This window comes from Alosa alosa, chromosome 13 (assembly GCF_017589495.1).
Source record: "Alosa alosa isolate M-15738 ecotype Scorff River chromosome 13, AALO_Geno_1.1, whole genome shotgun sequence".
NCBI classification, from domain to species: Eukaryota; Metazoa; Chordata; class Actinopteri; order Clupeiformes; family Clupeidae; genus Alosa; species Alosa alosa.
Window position 1 is genome coordinate 26,766,877 of NC_063201.1, and position 25,000 is coordinate 26,791,876.

The following is a 25,000-nucleotide window of genomic DNA, read 5'->3' on the forward strand; positions in this document are numbered from 1 at the left end:
TCGCAGTAGTGATGAATTGTAGTTGTACAATAAGAAATGTATTATAACATCATTGCTGCTGAGTTTGAGTTATAGACAGAGAAGATCTCCATAGTGCTTGTGACGCTTCTCTGTCTATTTTGTCTATTTTAACGGTTACATACTGAAAACTCAAACTCAAACTCAGCAGCAATTATACCATATTATAATACATTTTCTTATTGTACAACTTCAATAACAATTTATAGGAATTTATATGAAATTTGATAATTGCTTAACCCTTTGCAGACGGCCCATTCTAATTTCGGTACCCCAGTACCGATGACGTTCAGTCTAATAACTCCGCCATACCCCAACCAATTTTATCACTGAAAACTTCCTCAAAAACGTCACATCATAGGCTTTCTGGCGATATGATTGGTTAAGGGATTTGTGGCGCGAATTTCTTTTACTACATGAAGGAAAAATCAAGAGTTGACGTCCCCTCCACTAGAGGAAAACAGCAGGAAGCACTATGCATCGTTGATCTTGACGTCGTCTAAAGGACTAACTACTGGATCATCTGAGGTAAAACAAGTCTTTTATGTTATTATTACTTGTTATCCATGTTATTACTTCAAAATCGTTTTAAAAGTTATTTTTGCTGGTAATTACACCTTGTATGCATGGCCGTAACATAATGCCTGTGTGTGTTCACTTCAGCTGATGACCGGCTGGTATTTTAGCACACAGTAATCTTTAGTAAACTCATCATTTTCAGTCATTTTTGGGGGGCTACTATATGTCAACCAAGATTACAGACCTACTAAGACTGAAACTTTAACGATTTGTTCTATTTTGAACGATGTTGCTTGCTTGTCATCTGATAGAAAACTAGCTAGGTTAGGTAGCGTTAGCATCAGGAGAGGCTGCAACATGTCCTTGACGCCAGGGGTAGTCGTATAAAAGTTCACTCCCGTGCTTCATGACTGCCAATTTATGTCAAGTAGACCTAATCGGTATTTTATTGTCAAATAAACCTTTCATTCCTTCGTAATATGTATAGCACAATTTACAGTTGTTTGTAGCCAAGTTGCTTAGCTTACTTAGATAGAAACATCTGACATGAATGACAACGTTAATGTTACGTTACCGACGCGGAAGACTGTGTTGATCAACGATGGTGTAACGTGGGATTTTATTCATTGACTGCTGTTTTCATGAATACATGACTGAAGATTTGTTATAAATGTGTTTTAGTATTGTTTAGTTTTTTTAGGCTGTAAGGTTGGCTGCTACGATTATGAGGTTTTGGGTGGCTAACTATGATGGGAGCTCATACACCCAAGCCTACTCGTCAACACATTATTTTCTAAGGGGTGTTTTGTCTTTACGCAACTGCAGTAGCCTATGCACGGTGTGTATGTGTATGCATATGCTGTTTAGATGTTTTCTGTCATATCTCCTGACTCATGTTAATAAATCAATTTTTTACTTGTAAGCTGGTATGCTATGTATGGTTTAGCCAAGGCAATAACACTTACTGTAGTGAGCTCTGAGACTAATGTTACCTCTCCAAGCAATATTGGAGTCCTCCAGTGACAATAATACTTTTAGTGAAAAGAGTCATGGTTGGTGGTGATTAAGATTATGTGGAAGTAATGTAAAATAAAACTAAACAACCTATTCACTATCAGACCTGTGATTTGTTATTTTAGATGGAGGGAGAGAAGCACGTGCAACTGGGGTGAAAGCAGCCGACTGCTGATGGCCAATATGACCCTAAGGACCCATTTATGGCATGGACATGGGACATGGATGGGTAGCTTCTGGATGAAGAAGAAGACAATTATGTGCTACAGGAGGAGATAATCTTCCATCATCCTGAGCTGGGTAAGCATGTTTTGTGTGTGTGTGTCGCCCATCTGAAACAAGCCACATTTCTGGTTGTGATAAGAGTGTTGCTTATAACAATAATGAGAGGGACTATAGTGATAATAGTTTGGTTAGATTTGTAATTCAATTTCTATATTTCTTATCTGACAATTTCTTTATTTTGAGTTTGGTCAAGTCCCATGTCAGGTAGAAAGCATACACTTTGCCTATCCTTCCAACACAGACAGAGACACCAACTCCAATAGCATTACACCCCATCGTCTGCTAGGCTTAGATGGACACACTGCGCATGCACACACACACACACACACACACACACACAACCATGCCACAGCTGTGACAATGCACACACCACGGATCTGGTGTGAATGTGGCGTTAGTGTATCACCTTATGTGTGGGGCAAATGATATGGATAATTATATATTGTATCGAATTATATGCTGTATGGTTGTTAAATGTATTGAATTACTTCTAACGTTTTAATTGTTTATATATATGTGTGTGAATGGTAGTATGAATTGATGTTTTGTTCACCATGTAAGATTTGTTGATCTTTGTTATACTGTTGTCTTGTCATTCTTGTAGTTCTAATAGTTACTGCATGTTTGTAAACATATGTTTATGTTATTTACCTGAAGTTGTTGTTCCTGGTTATTTAATCACATTGTTTAAGACTTTTCTAAATAAAATGATTTATTTCCCTTTTAGTAAACCTAACACATGTGCCAGTGTCTCTATATTCTTGTTTTCATAGTAGAATGAAGCACACGGAGAAGCAGTTACAATCAGCTAGTCTGTCTTTCAGCCTTTATCTGTCCTCCCCACAATTGATTTAGCCTCTTCAGAGTACAGTAAGACATCCCATATTGAGCTTGTTTTGATGGTAAAACAGCTTATTTTTTACATGACCATTATATCTGTATTTTTAGGTCAGATGCCAAACCGGGAATGAAAACATTCTACTCTTTTAAAAATTCTACTTGTTACTGTTATGAGTAAATTAATCATAACTTCTGAACCAAAGGTGATAAATTGATTCTGTTTTTTTTCACTGAGGAGAACACAACACTGGCTATCCTTTGCACACTATATCTACAACAGACATTAGGTGAAAAGAAAGATTCATCTTGACAAATTGATATTTTCACGTTTTTTGATGTTGAATTTTGAAGGTTTTGTTTAAAAACAATGTGTGTTACCCTCAAACTTATTAACTATGATATGTACCATTTTAAAGGGCTAGTTCTCCTGATTACAATGGTGGGTATATCTTATCTCTGTCATGTAGCATGGCCACACAATAAGCCTTTGTCTCACAAGGGCATCAAGTATGAAAAAACGGAATGTTTCGTGCCGTCTGCAAAGGTCTAATAAATTGATCATAACTTTTGAACAAAAGGTGACACATTGATTCTGTTTTTATCTCTGAGTAGAGGACAAAATTGTGAATCTCCCATACACTATGTTTTTCTCTATGTACAATAGAAATTGGGAGAAAAATTTGATTAATCTTGACAAACTGATATTTTTTAGGTTTTTTTTGGGGTTGAATTTCAAAGATATTTTTTAAAAATTATGTATGTTCTCCTCAAACTTATTAATTATATTTTATACCATTTGAAAGGGCTATTTCTCCTGATTAGAGTGGTGGGTATATTGTATCTTTGTCATGTAGCATAATCATACAATAAGCCTTTTTGTGCCATAAGGCCATCGAGCATGAAAAAATGGAATGTTCGGCACAGTCTGCAAAGGGTTAAAGGACAGGCAGAAAACTAGAAACGTACATACAGTAGCAAGCAAAGGAAGCATCCAAATCTGAGTAAGCCTACGCATTATGAAAACTGTTCATATGTGAAAACATGCAGTGAGAAGAAGGCGAGCTAGTCATGCAAATTCAGATCATTCACATCAATCACTGTAGCATCTGTTCTGATGCTCTGCGATTTCAGAGGCAAATCACTTCTGTAACTGGTCCAGTACTAGTGATACTGGAGCCCCTCAACACTGTTGAGCGCTTATGGTCAAATGGAGTTCCACATTGGCGGTATAATAGAGAAATGTAACTTTTTTAGACCCCCCCTCCCCCCAGCCCATTCCTGTAGGAACAAACTAATCACTTAAATATTAATTTGTCAGAGAGGCATTTTGGATTCCTTACAGTATGGGAGCTCCTGTAAAAAAAACTGCTCTATAATCTGCAGTCTTCCACTGACGTGAAGCAAGTGATCCAAGGGCTGCATAACATCTTAAATTATTGAATTTGACCAGGGCACCACTTTTTTTTGTGTGTGTTTGTGTGTCTGGGTTGTTATTGAGGAATGTCTTGGCGCAAAATCACTCATGTAAATAAGACATGACAACGCATTGTTCCACACGTTTCTTCACAAGCACTACTACTTGTTATAAGTCTGACAACAACTTCATATTCTGTCCGTGGTATGTATTTCACATGCCCAGAGAACAACTGTCTGTTTGTTGCTCTGCCACAAAATATTCCACCTTGAGATGAGGGAGAATTCCTGTCTCAGAGGAATGACTTTTTTTTTTCTCGGACAGAATTGCAAATGCATGAGTGTGAGCTCGTCCCTTTCTTAAAAGATAACAGCATTTCGCTGAGTCATCACGATGACTTGGCGTGGAAGAACAGGTTGAATGCAGATTGAGGTCTTCGCTAGCGGCCCAGCACTTGCGCTAGATCTGGACGAAGACACTAAATTTCCATTAGCTCTGCTTCGAAGCCAACATCTCAATAGCGAGAGCTTGAACTGTTCCGAAAGGGATGTCTGGTTCAGTATTCACAGTAGCCTTCAACAACGGCAAAATAATTCTTAAATGCAAGCACAAAATTATCAATCAGGCAAGAATACCAATTAATTTTTTGCCTCTGAAATGTATTTATTGGCATAATCATAATATAGCATGTTTGATTAATTTATGTGTGTGATTAGTGTTTTGTGAATTTTCATTTGACTTTGCGCTTGATGGAAAGGCACAGGAATTAATTACCTGCTCTCTGGGGAGAGGAGAAGGCACGTGGCACAAGGGCTGAGACACACTGCCATCTTCTAGTCATTACAGATATGAATCATATTTACTGCCACTGTAATAAGGCCCATTTGTTATGCTTTTGTTTTGTCATCACTATTGAAGGGGGCAGGATTGTCTTCTGCAGCGGAATTGAATTAAAATTTCCATGAACAGCGGAACTGTTTCACGACACTGCGGTGCAAATTTGAGACCTGCTAGATGGTGGAAAAGCGGTACATGGAATGAATAATGAGCAGTGAAAAATAAATAGTTTAACTGAAATGCATTGACTAGCATGTGTTGAGGGGAGTCATTCTCATGCTAGTCAGGCTAGTGGTACAAATATCCAGAGATAGCTACCCCCTCTTCTCTCTGTGAAGACAACGCCACTTTAGACACACACACACACACACACACACACACACACTCACTCTCTCTCTCACACACACACACCCTCGTAGTGGCAGCTATGTCACGACTGAAGGAACTTTCATGTCACTCTGACGTCCAGGCAATAGCTTTAGATGAAACGCCATCACTTCCTGTCTCCTCCTCCTCCTCCTTTCCTCTGAGTTGAGATACTGTAGACCTCCGGCTGTGGCGTCACAAGCTCCATGATCCTTGGGAAGTCGTGTCTCTGGATCATTGTTTCCCGCGTTGTGTTGGCTCACGAGGGCCTCTGTGGCTCAGCGAAGGAGAGCACCCAGCAGCAGCTTAGGACTGTGACAAATCCCATGTGTGTAATTGCTGGAGTCGTAGAGGGCACCATTAGAGAGAGGCAGAAAGATAGAGAGAGAGAGATGGAGGGAGAGAGAGAAAGAGGGAGAGAGAAAAGAGAGTGGGCTTACCTGTCCCTCCATTTCCACACGATGAATGTGCATTAATGACTTCATCGGCCATGTTTGTTTTGATCCAGCCGTTACATAACTATGAATATCAATCAGCTTTTTTCAAAGGCAGACATATCACCGCAAAAAAAGGGCTTTTGGTTTGTGTTTGCTCTCCTAAGGGAGAGAACCTCGCGGAAAGAAATCTGGCTGCTTTTCTTCCCTGAAAAGCTGGCCACTGTGAGATGTCTATCACTACCTGGGGTATTATGCAAGTTAAAATTTGGGATGGGCACAATTAGGCTGTGTGTGTGTGCGGGTGGGTGGTTAGGGTTGTACAACTTTTACATTACATTACATTACATTACATTTGGCTGACGCTTTTTTAGCAAAAGCGACTAACAACATGGTAAACAGTTTAAGTTTTAGAGCAATTCTCAACAATTTTAGGACAATTTAAAAAACATTACAGTACAGTAAAAATAAGTGCATCAGTGAGTGCTGTTTTTAACAGTTACGTGTCAGTTTAAGACGGCTGGTGAGTGCTAGGATCAGCAAGACTTGTTGTAAGTGTTGCTATGAGAGGAGATGTTCTCTAAAGAGCTGGGTCTTCAGAAGTTTTTTTTAAAATGGAGAGGGATGTCCCTGCCCTTGTAGGAACTGGCAGTGTGTTCCACCAACGAGGAACAACAGATGAGAAAAGTTTGGATTGGCCTGAGCGTACTGGTGGTAGAGCTAGACGTCGTTCGTCTGAGGAGCGCAGCGGTCTGGAGGTAGCGTATGTCTGTATGAGGGCATTCAAGTAGGTGGGAGCAGAACCAGAGACTACTTTGTAGGCAAGCGTGGGCTTTTTTGTTTTGTTTTTGGGCGTTTTTACCTTTATTGCGATAGGACAGTGAAGAGATTGACAGAAGGTGAGTGGGAGAGAGAGATGGGGTGGGAATGGGAGAGAGAGATGGGGTGGGAATGGGAAATTGGGCACTTGGACCCCAATGTGGTACGGACGTGCCCCCCATTTATCTTAAATTTGTCAGATTCTCCCAGGTTTTGGGAGAAGCACCTTGCTTCAATGAGCACAACACCACTGATGTCTGGACGGCATGGCTCCATGATGGATGAAGGATATCTCACAAGCATTTTTGAAATAATAACAACTAGTGCCGTGCCCGTTCAAAACATGCTATTCCTGTAGAAAATCCTGTAAAAGTAGGATGATGGGGAAAGAACATCATTCCGGTTAAGTAAGGGATAACGGCCGCTGAGGTGTCCTGTGATACGTAATTAAGGGACGAGGACGAGGGGCAAAGAACTCCCCGACGCGCAGCTTCCGCCTGAGGATAGGCTAATTTAAGAATATTTATATTCATATTTTTTACATATCAAAATGATACAGGCCTAACAGCTTTTCTGAGTTAAAGGAAAACTCCGGAATTGAAGTTTGTTTATTGAAAGTCCAAAGACAGTCCGAAGTAGGCTATTCGATGTATCAGTTTATGAACACAGAATTGTTAGGTCGTTTTGAATAGCTACTACATACCCGTCTGGGATGGTGTGTTGTTGCAAAATCCGTTCGAGAGATATGTGAATAAAAGACAAACACACAAACAGACGTTCCTGTCATTCATAGATAGAAGATAGATAATAAAAACAGCTGTCATTGCATTGCGTTGTGTCTGCTAAAGAAGTCCACAGTGCTTTGCTGACCTTGAGCCGTACTACTGGCAGCCTCACTATTGCAGTGCCCCTAGGGTGTTAGTTAAAAAAGAAAGGCAAATAGGTAAATAACACACTTTCGATAGTCACCTCCTGTGATTTATTTTCTCTTTTCGAGATGCTCGGGGTAATGAAAAATTGATGGGTCCTAAAACAAACAGGTTTAGTCCTATTTTTGTCCAGCATGGCATACTGTATTGTCATCTGTTGGCAGCTCCCTCAATTCAAATAGACTTTCTTTAGAAAAAAAAAAACATGATCTCAACACATGGTAAGTCATAGAATGAAGTGAAGACCACGTTGGGTAGAATTGAAAGTTGGAACGTTTATCAGAGGTAATTCTTCCCACGTCTCACGGTAAGTGGGAGCATTGGCAATGCCCTTGCCTTCTCCATGATGTGTAGGCATGTATGGGGATTGTTTGATGATCTCCTCTGACAGATGTGCTGAATGTGCATACCGCAGTAAAAAATCTCCCAACTAAATCTCCTTTGGTTCAAAAGAAACTGCACTGTACATGATCTCTAATATGGATGCTCGTCCATAGCATACCTCAAGTTTATTATTTAGGGAAAGGATGCTTTGGAAGGACATCAGCTAGCACTTTTCATTCCCAACAGAATACCTTTAGATTGTGCTTCGATAATCCAGCCCTGCGTGCATTGAATTACCTCCAGCAGTACCAGAGTCGGTGTTACTGCGGGGGCCCGATGCCAGGCAATATCAGCTAACTCTTTATATAAGTATCTCCCATCGATTTCATTCTCCCAGTTTGCCACTCCAGGCCGCCGTGAGCGGCTCCTCAGATTGAATATTTGCACAGAGGCAGTGCCACAGCTCCAGTGGTGTGTATCCATGGAGAGGAGAGGAGGAGGAGGAGGAGAGAGGGGGAGGAGGAGGAGAGGAAGTGTTGTCAGGCTGCGTAACGCTCAGTGCTTTGCGCCTGGCGCTCGTTCGCTGTTCGCTGGGTGTCTGGCGGATGAGGGCTCGCTGTGCAGCTGTGGAGGAAGCGCGAGAAAAATGTCCTTGTTGCAGCAAGATGATGAGAAAAGGGGGGCTGTGAAGTGTGCTTTAAGAGATCTCGTCTGAGGTGGCCTGGAATGTGTGTGTGGGTGTGTGTGTGTGTGTGTGTGTGTGAGAGAGAGTTATGTCAGCCATACAGTTCAGGAGAATGCAATGATATGTGTATTTTTTACATTGAAAACATGCGTATGCATATTTGATGTGGCCTGTTTGAAATGTGCATGTGACATCACACAGGTGTGTACAGCAGTATTTTGTGTGTATGTGTATTTCAAATATAAAGACGTATGTAGTACATGTACAGTGGAATAGGCAACACACAATACTGGTGATGAGGGATGGGATAAATGCACGACTCTCTTACTCAGCAATAGACCACACAGGCATGAGACAGCTTGCCAATACAGTTAACCTTCATGACAAGGAGGACACAAACATTCTGTGCTGGTGTGCGTGATCACTGTCTGTGTTTGTGGTCTTTCTGCATTAGTGTTTACAGTTGGAATGTATCAGTGCCAAGGAGGCGTTACTGTATGAAGCAGGTGTGTGCATGTATGCATGCATGCAGTGTGTGTGTGTGTGTGTGTGTGTGTGTGCAGGCATGCGTGTGTGTGTGTGTGTTGACACGTGCGGACGCGTGCCAGTGCCAGACTCTCCGCTTGCTCCGCAACCCTTGGCACGATGCCGGGCCAGGTGGCTCTGTGCACGCTTCAAATGTGTCCTCATTTCGGTTGCATCTTTCACTCGTGCTAAAACTGTAACTGACTGCCGAGAGTCTGCCTCCTTCTCCCACTGCCCCACAGTATCCCCTTCATGTCAGCTTTAACAGCTAAATATAAATAAACAAATTATTATACTGATTATATTTCAGTCTTAAGCACTCACATCTTGTCCTGGTTGACAATTGTCGGCTGATTTGGCACACTAGGGTAGTTTTTTACTTCTCGTTTTGAATGTGGCGTTTGAAAGCGTTAAGCCTCATTGTTGTGGCTCAGAGGGGCCTGTTTGTGAGTGCTGAGGATGACCTCATCCGTCTGTGTCCCTCTTGCCTTCCCCACTTTTGTGTCCCTCTTCCGCTGCCTCTCCTCGCAGCGTCCAGTATGTCTCTATCACCTCATCTCTCATTACACGTCGCTAATCCTGTGTCCTGCTGGGCCCTTGTAATAAGCTAGAGAATAGGAGTGGCTCTGGTGTGGAAAAGTGCTGCCATGTTGTGATCTCCCCGTAAGCTTATTAAACCTGCACAGCCAAACCTGCGTGGATTACTTTTACTCCCCCAACACAATGCGTCTCTCTCTCTCTCTTTTTCTCTTTTCTCTCTCTCTCTCTCTCTCTCTCTCTCTCTCTCTCTCTCTGGACGTGGTGAGAGGCTATCTCAGGTAGCACGCTGCCTTCGGCGCATATGTCCCAAAGCGTACATTTGAATGTCAGCCGAGTTTTGATGCCACAGTGGCCCAGCGTGAATGCTAAAACAAACCAAAATAAAAAAAAACCTTGGGCCATGCGAGCATGCACGACGTAGCCAAGGAGCGGCTAATTTTTTGGAGTTTCGGCAATCAAACCAGCGGAGAGTGGGAGGTAATGATGTGGGCCTGTGAACCCATCAGCCCCAGGACGTTCTGGTGCACGGTCAAGAATTTATTCTGGTCATTTTCGGGGGCCGCACATTTGCTCTCCAAAGTGATGTGATCTGGGATGCCATTCAAGGTCGCGTATCTAAAGCCCAGCAGATCCAGGCTCTTGGAGAGACCGAAGGCTATTGTGAAGACCAGGGGCTCTCCAGCTAATGTAGCTCTTGAGATATAAATACATAGTGTACCAACAATCCGATATGACATTCTTGACAGTGATTGCCGAGAGGTCCTTCGCTGTCTGAACATGTCAATTTTGGGTTTTTATTTAGATGGACGTTTATGGAATATGGTGTGGGTAACCATATATAGAATATGTTGTGTGTTTTTGTCATCGATGATCATGTGGTTGGATACACTGGTCTGGGCTCAGAGATGGACCATCATGTCCAGTGGTACCTAAAAGCAGACTACACCTTCAGCAGAGCAGGATGGAGGAGTTTATTTCCTGTATAAGCAATGAAATGCAGGCAGCGGAGGATAAGGAGCAGGAGCACCTTTGGCCCTTGGCCACTGAGTTGGCTTATTATCATTGTCTTGCAAACGTTGGAAGCTTTCAAGGGGAAAATAAGACAAAGGAGGTGAGAAAAGAGGACAGAGTAATGCTCATGTGTGGAAGTGGGTATTTGTCGGGCAGGGGGGATATGAGGATTGGCCATTCTCTGGAGCTTTAGCTTGAGAAAAAGAAACTTGATCATAGTAGTTTTGAGGGACGAGATGCCTGAAATGTCTGAAGACAACTCATCTAAATTATATTGAATTGTTGTAAAAACAACAGCACAAGATGGATGGATAACTTCCTTATTATAAAATCCCCCCCCCCAAAAATAAAAAAATCCTTATTGCTTTTCTAAAACTGTTACTATAAATACCTCACAAAGTTTCATAAAGTAAAGGCACAGCAACTAGAAATATAACGAGTTACCCCTAGATAATCATTCTTCCGCCAAGAAATATATTTCCTCTATCTGAATGGTTGCCATTGAGTATTGAGTCTTAGAAAAAGAAAGTTTATTTTTTGTTCCACACTTTTTAATAGTATATAGCCCTAGATGATCCTGCCCTATAACACACTAGTTAATTGGCTTGATGTAGGACTTTTCTGTATTGTTTGTGACCGATGATGACTTACTGAATCTACTGACATGACTGATGGGTTTATGTGGAACTGTGTTTGTTTTCATTCCGGTTTCATAAAGTGTTGTTATGCAACATTTAATTGAACTGTTTAATGTCATATTCATGAAGAGGAAGAGAGAGAGACACACACAGACAGAGAGAAAGAAGAAGAGAGAGAGCGAGAGAGAAGGAGAAAGGGGGGGGGGGTATAAGCTTTTAGTGAGAGGAAGGGATGAAAATGCAGAGACTGCTAGCCTACGTATGAGTAATGAAAAAATTCAGGGAGTAAAAGACAGAACAAGCACAAAAAGCAGAGGTTAAGATGCACATATCGCTTGGTAACCATAGAAATAATTATAGAGTAGATGCAGACTCCGGGAGAAAAGAGATTTATACTCCAGAGGGGGAATTTTAGAAAGCAGTTCAAGAAGAACGCAACTTTGAACGCAACTGTATGTGCTAAAATCAACTAGCAAAATTTAAGATTATTTGGACTGATTTAGTGTGTGTGTGTGTGTATGTGTATGTGTGTGTGTGTGTGTGTGTGTGTGTGTTGGTATACAAATTGCTTTTGCTGAAACTACCATTGAACAACTTGTTTTATTTAAAAAATAATAAGGCATTTTTTAATTGTGAAGTAAATTTTCCTTGTACAGGTGCATCTAAAAAAATTTATAAGAATATCATGGAAAAGTCCATTGCCCTGCCCAGACTGAAAGATTAAAGGCCCAGGAAACCATTGCCGGTATTTTGACTTAATTAGCTAATTAGAGCTCATCTCAGGTTGAGAGTTCCATACAATATTTTGAGATTGTAATATTTTGAGATTCTAGAGTTTTGATTTCCATTTGCTGTAAACCGTAATTACCAAGATTACAATAATGAAGATTTAAAAAAGGCTTAACATATTTCACTTTATGTATTGAATCTAAAGTTTCAGTTTTTAAAATAAATTACAGGAAAAAATGAACTTTTCCATAATATTCACATTGCACCTGTGCATGATGATGTCACATGAGTGTATACAATTATTTCTGTTTATTTCTGTACAACAGCATGACAGTTTCAAGATTTCTCAAAGATCAATTGTAAGAGAATGATGATTGAATAAGTTACCCTAAATTACTCCGGTGATTACATTCAAATTTATTGCAATTAGTGTTAATTGCACTAAACTTGTCTCCCTCTTGAAAACAACATTACACTCCATTAGAAAATCACAAGACATAGATGAGCATATTTTGGATGAAGAGTAATTCTGTTGTGCATTTTCTCACATTTTCAAGTTGCACTCCAAGATACTAATTAAATGATAATTCTGGTATTTAGCACTTTGAGTCCCTTTTCTGGTTTGTTTTGGATGAACTAGAGTGGTGGACACCGAAATTTTGATGATGGGTCCTGTCTCGACTTTCTGACAGCTTAATTGGCTTAATGGGAAATTGCATTGCAACCAACAAAGTTGCTAACTTAGTTAACAACTATGATTTTGGGAAACGCACCCCAGAATGTGATTCTGGGAGTGCACCATTGGGATGTGATTATGGGGCGTGTTTCAACTGATACAGGGGGAAATGGCTCTGCACACAATTTGATAGACCTAACCAATCAGAGCAACAAAATTGGTGATTCCTGTACTGAAAACAGCCAAAACATCCTTCTTCTCAGCAAATGAAATGCCTTATTCGCTGTGTTCTGTTCGTTTTACAGATGCTATTATTGCTCCTCCCCGTCCTCTAGATGTCCCGTGTGTGTGTGTGTGTGTCTGTGTGTGTTTGTGTGTGTGTGTCCTTAAGAAAGGTCTGGTGTTAACACACAATCTCTGTAAAAGGGAAACACTCACCAAGTTATAAAAATATATATATAAAAATACCAGACAATCAACATGCTGTTTCAGGAACCTACTGTACTGCTGCAATTGTGGACTTTATCTTTAATGGTTGACATTAATTACTGTGATAACATAACATGTCTTAAACAGAGGACTGACTGGTTCTGCTAGAATGATCAATAGTCTTGGAGGAGTGTTTTGGGGTATGTTGCAATGGTAGTTGCAGATATAAATGATACTGTATACTTTAGACAAACTTCAGCTTCAAACTTCAAACAGCGTCACTCCCTCTTTTTCTGTCATTTATCACCCTCTACCTTCATGTCATGTCGCATCAAGAATGCTGGCACAGTGCCAACATCCCCCCAACCACCACCCCCCCTCCTTATATTCCTACACTATATCCGGCCCATACACATTTACTTACTTGGACCATGGAGGTGTCCAAAGGGACCACCCCTGCTATGTATTTCAGGACCATGGATAGCTACTTCCCTGAGTATGCGTTTCCTTGCTCAGGCTACATGTATATACTCAGGCTACACAAATCATTCAGATGGGTGTCGCTAATGCCCAAGTGCAGAATATCCAAGGAATAATGGAAGCTGTATCATAGCAATGTTCTGTAGGCTTGTACTGTTTTAAGGTATGTTTGTCGCAGATTCATTTTGACGGTACACAGAGTTGCATGGGCAGGTAGGTTATAAGATAACAAGATAAACATACACGTCATGTCCACTAGCTACCCAGGTTGTAATTTTAACTTCTGTGAAATGTGTACATCCTTTACAGCATATTGTTTGAAAATGTATTGCCAAGTTACATGTGAGAGCAAGATAGCGGCCATTTTCCAGTGTCAAATATGTTGTTGATGATAGCAAGGCAAGTTTGATGGAACTAGACACCTTCTGAATGTCCCTATAATAAATATTGTTCATGAAAACAATAATACGAACTCAAGGACTCCAAGTAACCATACAATCTTGTTTATACCCAGTGTATCTGGTTCTCCCGCTACCCTGAATGGTGTGGGAATAACACAATGAAATGTCTGTCTATGCCTGCCATGTCGGACTCAGTTGTTGGTTCAAATAAAATCTGCAGTCCAGACTAAAATTGGTCTGCTTTTTCACACATTGGTTCAGGTGAGTTGGCTAACCTATTGTACTTGTTTAAACATTGCCTGTGTTAAATGTATGTGGTTCTTAGTGATTTTGGATGTGGTTTTGTTTGTATGAATGTCTTAAAATCAGACATGGTCCAAAATGGGGAAAAATGTAGTTATTTACTTTTAAGTATATACTGCCAGTTTGTTAATGCCGTATGTGCTGTAAAACTGACATTAAGGTTCCTCATCATGATGATGAGAATGATTACGGTTCTGATATCGATTAGAATGCCAGTGATGCTGACAAGAAGGAAGTGGGAGATTATGAGGATGAACTGGTGACATGTATTCAGCCCAGTTGGCCCCTTGACAAGGACCCATTAGGAGCCGGAGCGGCCTTCCTTTGGCCAGCTGTGTCTCAAATTAGTCGTTTGCAAAGCTCCGGCGTCAGTGGTAGCAATTTTCATTTTAGTGACAACGTTGTGCAGCCCTGCGTAGGGACACAGGGTATCATTTGGAGCATATGCTGTGGTCGAGCTCCGTCAGCCCACCTTCCGCACTGGCAGCGGCGGGGTCTGTGGGCAGGGCCAAGGCATACAGTTGTCATAGAAACATCGCTGCAAGCCGATTGGTCGCCTCTTTAAGTGCATCCTTTGCCAGGAGATCTCCTCACCAGATTAAACTGTCAGCTAATGTGTGTAAAAATGTCATGAAGCTCATTAGTGAGAGGGGCTGATTAGCATAAATACTCTCCTAAAATGTTTATGCGGATACATAAGTGTGCTTTTGTGTGAGCTGGTGTTGTTATCACTGCTGGCATGGCAGCCCAAGTGGAGGACTTGGCTGCTGGTCATTCAAGCGGTTCAAAGCGTGCAAGCTCTGTGGTGCAGTCATATGGTTACGTGTATCCCGCCCACGCAAACGCCTGCATCTGTGAACCCTCTCCTCGTGATGCTTGGAAACCAACTCTACCCAGAGGTTGTTTGTGTGTGTGTGTGTGTGTGTATAGGAGACACAGTAAGTGTGTGTGTGTGTATGTAAGAGAGAGTGTGTGTGTGTGTGTAAAACAGGAGAAAACGAAAGGGAGAGTGGCTGTATACTGTATGTGTAAGAGAGTGGGAGAGAGAGGGAGAGGGAGCGAGAGAGAGAGGGAGAGAGGGCGAGGGAGAGGAGAAAGTGAGTGAGTGAGAGAACTAGACAGAGTGAAATACTGAGTGCATGTGTGTTCGAGAGAGAGAAGAGAGCAAAAGAAAGGGTGTGTGCCTAAGTGCCTGTGTGTGCCTGAGAGAGAGAGGGAGATGAATTGTGAGACAGGGAAGAGAGAGAGAAATAACTGGGAGTAGACTGAAAGGAAGGGGGAGGGATTGGTAGCTGGAGTGAGAGTTCACCCCAGGCTTCACATAAAGTACTTTCAATCACTCTACATCTCATCACTTTCCCCCCACCCACCTCCCCTTGTCTGCATCGCTGTCCCTCTCCCGGGTCCGCTACCACAGCGAAAGCGCAAGAGGCGGCAGCAAGAAGGACGGGGTGTAGTATGTGGATGCATATACCTGAACGATACATGCTGGAGAATGTGCAAGACAGCGGGAAAAACGGACCCCAAATATTCAGGACCACTCTAAAGGAGATGTTTATCTAGCAAGGAGTGAAATCCGCGGCGTACGTCATCGTTTCATGCTTTAAGTTAACTTGTAACGTTGCTATCGGCGTGACGCCTGAACTGACGAGTTGAGATGGTGATTACCGTTAGGTTCAGGGTATCAGCATTGATTTCTTCATCTTCTGCAAGAATAGCCTAGGCAGTTCTACCGCCGTGGGAACAGCCGTCGCACGGTCGAGGATTGCTGACTTGAGGATTTATCTGATTTCCGGATTAAACTATCGTTGTACTTTTTATTCAATAGAGACTTGTACTCAGCGTTGGAGCTGTAATTGGCACATAGCCTCGCAAACCAAGATTACTGTGCAGGGGCGCGTGCGCGGGCACATATTCACACAATATCCCAACGCGCGCGTACACACAGACACATACAAACATCTGAGTTAAATATTTTATGATGTGTGTAAGAAAATTTAATATCTTAAATGCTAACAGCTATAGACATTATTTGCGATCTGGACAAAAAGTATTTTCAAGGACAACATTCAGTCAGTGAAAAGAAGAGAAAACAATCTTTCTCCGGCAAACATAAAAAACCTCGACATTTTTAAAGACTATTAACAAGTAAAACATGAGAGAGTCTCGTCTGAGAGGATCATCTGCAGGTTACCGAGGAAACGGCAGCGGTATTGAAAGTCAGCCTGAGGACTGTGAGAGGGTTGGGGGCAAAAGAGGCGAGGAGTGGGAACAGGGAGAGGCCGGGAGTACGGAGCCCTCCGCCGGGCTGCGTGCCGCGGAGCAGCCGCTGCTGCCTGTGCTGGAAAGCCTGGCTGAAGGATGGTGGCAGAATGAACTACACACTCGTCAGGAATTATAACATTCTCTTCTTTTCGGATATCGTGTTGGCGATTTTTGTTAGGGATAATTATTCTGATCTAATGATCATCTAAATCCTTTGAATAATAGTCAAGAAGCTCCTCTTTGTAATATTATACGCTATATATTCTAGAAATATTATACTCAAATATATATCTTAATATCTTAAAACATTGGTTTTTACCGAGCACATTAATTTTGGTTGCACAGATGGTTTGGCACATGTAGATCTGAAATTAATTTTCAGTACATTGGATTGTGTATCACTCTGAACTTATAGGTATATGACAGAAATCCATCCAAAGAGAAGATGCCCAGACGTTGGGAAATAGATGTAGGGACATAGAAAGACATAGTGCCTATTGATATGAAGCCATTTCTATTACATTGCATATAGACAACAGACACACAAGAGGACGTCTTGGACATCTCTTCCTTACATGAGTATTCAAAGAGAACTGGAATTTTAGGGAAAAGGAAAAAGGGGAGTTTATCACAAGAATACTTGGATACAACAGAAGCTCTCTATCTGCCACCTGGAGGTAGGGACCTATACTCTGCATACTTTTTTTGCCCACTTATTTTCCTCAATTTTTCAGGTCATTCAGACACATTTTCATATAAGCAAACTGTGTGGTCATATTTTGGCATAACTTCACTATTTGCCCTTTACTATAAGAGGTGAAAAGATGATTTAATTTCACTCACAAGTGCTCTTCTCTGACAGATGAAGGTTCTCTGGGTTAGTTGATCTGCAGTGTGTGCCTGTGTGGACGGTGTTCAGATGAGCGTGAATACATGCATGTGGTGAATCAGAGCTTATAGAGTTAGTACAGAGGGATATAGGAGAGATGTGATAGGAAATTGGTTATGAACATCCTTATAGTAGACACTGAGAAAGGATTCCTGGTGGTCTCTCTTGCTCTGGTCTGACTGTGGTCTGGTCTAGCTGAGAAGTTGAGCAAAAAAAAATAATCCTGATTGTAAGCCCTCGCAGTCCTCGCTGATTACGTCTTCCATCCAATGAAAAACCTCCACTGTTCACACCCACCAGGGTATCCTTGGATTGGCTGTAAACTTTCCTCTGTTGAGCGTATTCCCAGGGTTGTGTTATGTAATAGCAGGTCTAGCAGTGGTCGTGGTTGCATTTTATTCCGGAACTGCCTCTAGGTCTATTTTGCTGTGAATATGCTCTAGGAAATGATAGTGTAGACTAACATTGGATACTGTGATGGAATCTGTGGTATGTCATATGTATATAATGCCAAACAAATGGAGTGGTCATAAAAAACAAGGGTTACAGTTTATGGAAAATAAAGACTGAATTTGTAAAGCCACTCTAAATTCATCTTTACCTAACTAAATGTGACAGGTTAAATGGTGATTAAATATATGGAACGACAATTCAGCATCTGCCAATTCTGTGTATATGGTGTTATTTAACCATTGACTTTCAGTGTACATTTGTGTTTCATTTTGCTGGCAGCCTATACCTGAAATTCCACAATGATGACAGTCTCACTGAATGCAATTCCTACTTCCTCTTTGAACAAACTGCACAATAGGAAAATGCCCTTGACGCATTTATCTGGACACAGCGAGGGTGTCTGTTCATGAAGCACTACCTTGACAGCATTGTAATGTCTCATTCATTTGCAATGGTTTCATCAAGAGGGCATAGCGTACACACAGGATGACAGCTGCACCTATGGGAATGCACATTATAAATGATTCAATTAAGTTTGATTGCTTTCTTAAATGTCTTTGATGGGCTGAGTGTTAAATGGTAGAGAGCCACTCTGCACCCCGGTGGGTTTTTGCACAGCTCATGACGGCTCATCTTTGGTTTATGAGGGCTTTATGGCATAATAACGTCCTTAAAAACAATTTCAGTCATGTCTTACAATGAACTGGCATGCCATTTTTACTTTTAGTCTTTCACTTGATGAAGCATTCGTGCCACTACATCATAACGGCATCATTGTATGAAAAAATGGGGGCAAAATAGGTACAATTTTATAACTGAATACCTGAACCCACTTAATTTTGAACACATAATGTGGCTGTGATGGAATGTGTTGTGTCCTCTTCGACACAATTTATTTATCGTACACATTTTATCTTACATAATTGATGCATATGTCTCCCAAAAGCGCAGAGTTAACAGAGTAAAAAAATAGCTTTTTACTGTAAAGCAGCACTAAAGAAGATTTACTCTTGGGGTCCCCATACAGTTGAGAAGCGCAATAATAAACAAACTAAATATGCGTCTTTTGCTACAAGGTATGAACATAACTTCGATACAGTATAGAGGGAATGCACCGACAGCAGTTTGTAGAAATAAATCTCAGAATTCCTGTAGCATAGCAGCTTTTCCATTTTGATTTCGGAAGGGGAGGCAGTGTTCCTACCCGAACACAGAAAGGTGCTAGGCCGGTAATAGTCTATAGAGGGCCGCTAAGACAATGGCAGAAGTGCTGTCATGTTATAAGGTTATGTGCCATCAAAATTATATTGGCAACGTAATGTTAAGATAAAAAAATATATAAAAAACTTTTAAGGGTGCCTTTAAAAAACTTTTACAATGCTGTCTTTTTTTTTTACATTTTAATCATGTTGCCAGTGGCATTTGATTATTCATGGTCTTGAAACTAGCCATATCTAAACCTGTATCAATAGGCAAGACCTCATCTGTAGTTTTAATACACACAGCATATCATGGAGAAGGCTCTGCTTGACACACTTGCAATTGACTGTTAAAATGTGAGAGATCATTGTACTTGGACTCTATGTGCACTCCCAGAAGTGAGCCATTAATGATTCAATGCACAAAGTTGGTTATATTCAGTGTCAGGTAAGGGGATCATAGTGAAAGCAGTTGCTTGCTCAGGAATTTGCTGTCAGGTCTGGAATAGCAGTGAGTGCAGACCACTGAATGCACTGTTGAATATGGAGACATTAAAGGCCTCAACCTAGCACAAAAACAGGACTATATTTGGTTTTAGTTATCAAAATATGGGTGCTGCTCCATTTGGTGACTTCTTGCAGTTTTTTTCCACAGCTTTCACTTACTGTTATACTTTCTCGATTGTTATGGAGCCTCTTATGCAATGTTAGATTTGACATTCAGAATGAAAAAAGAACATGAGTTCTGCTATTTTGCCTAGTCACAGGGGATGTTGCCAGGGTCTAGTCAAAGATAGAAATGAACTTTTTCTTCACATTCCTACACCCATGAATCCAGTATATGGTCAGAGAGAAAGAAATGTGGTAGCTACGAGTGGACTAGGGTCTGCTGGAGGCAAATATAACAAATGACATGGTCTGACAAAATCACCCAATGAATATGAGGTGCTCAACCAATCAGAACAATTATCTGTCTTTCAATCATGTGTCATCGTCAAGGCAGTCAATTTAGAGGGGGAGGGTTTTTTGGTACTGACTATGGAGGCCATATTTGTTCTATCTTTATGCTGGCTAAGCTTTCCTGAAAATTCCTTTTTGCCTTCTTTTCTTTAGCAGCCAAGCTGACCCATACCTGTTCTCGAATACATATTTCCAATTAGGCTTAAATTCTTCTTTAACATAATACAATAATTCTCTCTTATAGCGCTTTGGATGAGCATCATCTTAGCATTCACTAACACTCTCCCTGAGTACACAGTTGTATTTACTGAGACCACTGACCTGAATGTAATTCCTACACTCTTGAATCCACAAATTATGGATAAACCAACCGTACTCATCTACATTGAGTGAATGATGATTGTATTTAAACATAACATCAGCATTCTTGCAGATCTGTTTGAGACATGCTTGTATAATGCTCTAGGTTAGAGAGACATACAAGGGCTTACATGCCTAGCCATGTCAGCCATTTTGAATTTAGACATCTATTGATTCCCAAGAGCCCAAGCTTTCAAATAGTGTATAATATGACAATGCTACATAACAATATGATGCATGCAATTGATTTAGTATGTTGGACGGAGCAGGGGAGGGGGGTAAGTGTCCTGCTGGCGGTACAACTGCAAACCTGAGAGTGCTGTATCTCTAACCATATGGTTAAAGATGCTCTAAGTGATGTAACACAGTTTTTAAGCTAAAACATTTTTTGTCACTGCAAACATCACCTCACCATCCGCTAGCTGCCTGTGTCCTGAATACACTGTAAAAAAACACAGTCTGTGTGGACAGCCTAGGCTCCAAAAACGGCAACAGAAACAACTTGGTCCAACCTGGACCATAAAAACATAACAAACTGTTCCAGCCAATCACTGACCAGATGTGTATTAAGGAGAGTTTTAATTGCATGGGAGGGAGGGAGAGGGATTAGCGAGCTAGCTCTCTGTTTTGTTTGAACGTCAACAGAAGACGTCAATTGTGACATACATTCAATCTGAAATACACCTTTAAAAAAGAAACTAATGCTAGTCACATCAATTTGATATAGCAATTAGATGTGATGGTAGATCAGCCTTCATTACAGGCGCCCCTGTCTCTTCTAGATTGTTTTGCAAGTAGCTGGATCAGCTAACAATGCTAATAGCTAATGGCATCAATAACAATGCTAGTAGCTAATGGCATCAAAAGACTACATAGAAACAGTTGTCAAGTTAAACTGACTGACCTGATTAGACTGGTGTAGCAGGACTAGTACTTAGATGGACTAGTACTTAGATAGCTTCAAGCTTTTTGCTGGAGGATGAGTCATCAAAGTGGATGCCCACCCACATCTGTAACACAGAAAAGAGCTAGGTTTACCCGCTGAAATAAGATATAGAGTTGGCCATTTACTTTGTTATTCCACATAAAAAGAAGCCTCCTACTGATATTCATTGGTGTGAAGTGGAGTAGATAATGAATTCTCATGTGAGTGAACTATTCTTTCTAACAGAACACTTATGGACTAGGATGGTAATTTTAGCCACATAATGCAACCTAATATTATCTCATAGCTATATAAATAACACTGAGACACAATTAGTTTGAAAGTAAAACTAAAACACTGCATCTATTTGTATTCATTCCTAAAAAAGACTAAAAATGTGTTCTCTATGCACCACTTACCACTGTGCTGGCCAGACAGCAAAGATTGTCTCCTGGGTGGAGACGCTCCACTGTGAACTAGATGAGATCATTGACACCTGTGGGGTTTTTGATGCATTTTGCTAAAAAGATAACACATCTTTACACACCACTGTTGTGTTTCTAAAAATCTGATCATATTGGCACGTATTTGTTCCTCTGAAGGTTTTTCCTGTTGTTTAAAGGGATTTTTTTTCATGCCATCACCACGTATGGACTTACTCAACGGGGTTTAGAAATACATCTTGAGCCTCTGTAAGGCAGCTGAAGTCGGAATGGTCTGGAATATGACAAGAGGCAGAGCACAGATTATTCTTCATGCGCTGTTTCTTTAATGCTTCCCCGCTATGAGCACCTCCTATGCTACATTTAGAATTTAATATAGAATTATTGGCACTGGCTCACATAGAAAATGAACTTATGGCCATTTGGTGTCTGCAGAGGTTGTTTTTTTCTTGAAACTATGTGGAATGTTTAATTTCTGGTATGAGAAATAGTTCTTCTCTTGCCTCAGCCCAAATCCATTTAAAGATTAACTTAAGATATCTAAATACTTCTTCTCAGTCGATTCTCATATTGCGTGATTTCTCCCATGGGTCCCCTAGGAGAAACAGGTGAGATCTCAATTTAAGCTTTAATTCTGGGTTTTCACTAAAGTGGAAAAAGTAGTGTGAGCAATGACTCACTTTAAGTAAATTACTTTGATGTGAGTTACTGCATTATAATGGACCGTGCATACTGCATTGAACCCTGTGTTCAGTTTTACTTTGCTTGTTATAAACATATTATGTATGGCAACTTATTTGCATGCTAAGATGCAAGATAGCTTGTTAAGACATTGTTCAAGAGCCAAGCTACATTGCACATGAGTGTAGGTCAAACTTAAGCTTCATGTGAGGTAAATATTGATATATTGTCCCATTCTCCCTCGATTTAAATTTCACAATCTCCCTTTAGTTGACCGACATTTAAAGCGGTGGAGGTAAAAATGTTGTTCTATGTCAGGGGAGAGGTGTTCTTCCCTCAATGCTCATGCATGAGGAGCATCACAATTTGGTTCATGATTTGACTTACAATTTGTCCTTTTCGTTGTTAAAATGCGAGCTTGGTTCCAATATTTAATGGCATGCAGAAAATTATTACATGCTTGGATTTTGGTCCCTGATACAGTTTATTTAGCCCCAAGGCAGGCTGCAAAGATCATAGATTCCCGTGTGTTTATTTTCAATTATTCAGACCACTAATAAACTGATTTGCAGTACTACAGAAATTCATGGGTGAAATAACAGATGCATTTCAAATGCTTATTACTGCTACCTACAGAATACAAAAATGCTCAGGGCTCTGCTAAGGAATCTACCTCTCCGTCTTTCTGTCTGTCTATGTCTGTCCCTCCTCTCTCTCTCTCTCTCTCTTTCTTGCTCCTTCTCTCTGTTGCTGTTCCTCGCCCTGACTTTCCTCTCTCTGAGGGACTAAGCTGGAAGCTGTAGCCACCCACACACTCCAGCACTCAGCTTCACATCAGATTTACATTCAGAATGAAGAGGTGCAGGCATTCACACACACACACACACACACACACACACACACACACACACAGAGCATATACACACATACTCCCACCCACTCGCACCCACACAACTACACATGCGAGCACCGTCTCCCTCATTCCCTTTCTCTCTCTCTCTCTCTCTCTCTCTCTCTTCCTCTCATTTTCTTCCCCTACATTCTCTCCTAGCTGCCTGTTTCTGTCTGATTCACATGTGTGTGACATCCATGCATGTATGCACACAAACACACTCACACAGACACACACACACACACACTAACAAACAAAGAGAGAAAGAGAAGAGAGAGACACACACAGGCTACCTTCAACAGTTACTTTTGTTTGGATTTCTGTAGTGAGCACGTCAGTTGTTTAGATATTCCTTCACACGTATGGTTTGCATTGGAAAGGCAGTGCACAATGCTGTATAGATGTGACACATGTGAGCATAAGTCCCTGTCTTCACAGCGAGTCCAACGCAAGGTACAAGGAAGTGTTGCCATGGAAACTAAATAAAGAGCCTGGATTTTGATGAAAAAGGACAGAGTGAGAAATTGAATTAAATGAACTTCTTGAGCTCATCCTACGGACGCTTTTGTTTGGTGTAATTAAGAGAACACTTAACAACGGCTGCAGTAGGGCAAAGCCAAGCCTGTCGGAGGCCACTCGTAAAGATGGCTATTATTACAACACTTCTCTCCCTCCCCACCTCTCTCTCTCTCTCTCTCTTTCTCTCTCTCTCTGATCCTCTTTTCTCTTTTTCTCTCTCTCTGTGTACACTCTTAACCGTCCTGCCTGTGCTAGCCTCGTGGTGTCTGTGGTTTTACAGTTGACTTCGTGGCTCATAATAAACCAAATGTGGCCACGGATGTCCAGTTATGTCATCTAAAGCGGAAGTTAAGTTACCAACGTGGGATAGAGAAAACGTTTGAAAAGGCATATGACTTAGATATTTTTTCGCGTACCCCCTGAAATCAGTCCACGTACCCCAGTTTGACAACCGTGGAATTCTAACACATAGAACGTCTAAGAGAGCACTTTTTTTTGCTTTTGTAAAAATTTGACAGAAATAGGAGACAGCCATTTCAAGGCAAGGCCACCTCAGACAGAGTGTGTTTTTAATCTTGACCTTTCTCTCCGGGCGGTTGGCAGAAGGCTATTTGCTGGCGTTTTTATGCATTTTCCTCCATGCATGCAGGGATGGATTACTGCACGGGCCTAATGGGCCCAGGCCCAGGGGCCCAAGGGGTCAGGGGGCCATGAAGCCCAAGCCTTTGCATGGAATCATTGCCTCAATATCAACAAATCAGGATGTAGGCTATGAATCTGATTGAATTTAGTATTGGCCATCCCCAAAATGCACCAGAATACAGGAAATCACATCAAACAAATTACAAAATTTCTGGGGGAGGACCGCCCCCCCCACATATACGACAATAAGTGGGGGACCCTTAATACATCTGGGCTCAGGGGGCCGAAGATTCATAATCCGCCCCTGCATGCATGGCGTGCTTGATGGCCTGAATTAAGGTTGTGAATGTGAACTCATAACGAAGTTCATATGAAGAACAACACTGACTCCATCACTTGTAGCTCTGTGTGCTGCAAAGCCCCTAGTTTAGCAGTTTCTCAGTTTATTAATGGAGTTCTGATGAGTCGCTTCTGTAGGCTCCTGTAGATGAGCCACTGTGTGTGTGTGTGTGTGTGTGTGTGTGTGTGTGGTTGAGAGGGCATTCTATTGTGTTCT

The 25,000-nt window shown here is 41.3% G+C and overlaps 1 protein-coding gene across 9 annotated transcripts in view; it reads left to right on the forward strand.

Annotated features, from left to right (window-relative positions):
* Positions 1 to 25,000, forward strand: part of syngap1b (synaptic Ras GTPase activating protein 1b) — a 103,878-nt gene that overhangs the window by 33,269 nt on the left and 45,609 nt on the right. The window contains exon 1 of one of the 9 annotated variants that reach the window (XM_048260218.1): positions 15,609 to 17,158. The exons of the other annotated variants lie outside the window; for them this stretch is intronic. The gene's annotated coding sequence lies outside the window, so the exon portion shown is untranslated. Of the gene's footprint in view, positions 1 to 15,608; positions 17,159 to 25,000 lie in introns of those variants that run through there. 9 annotated transcript variants of the gene reach the window in all.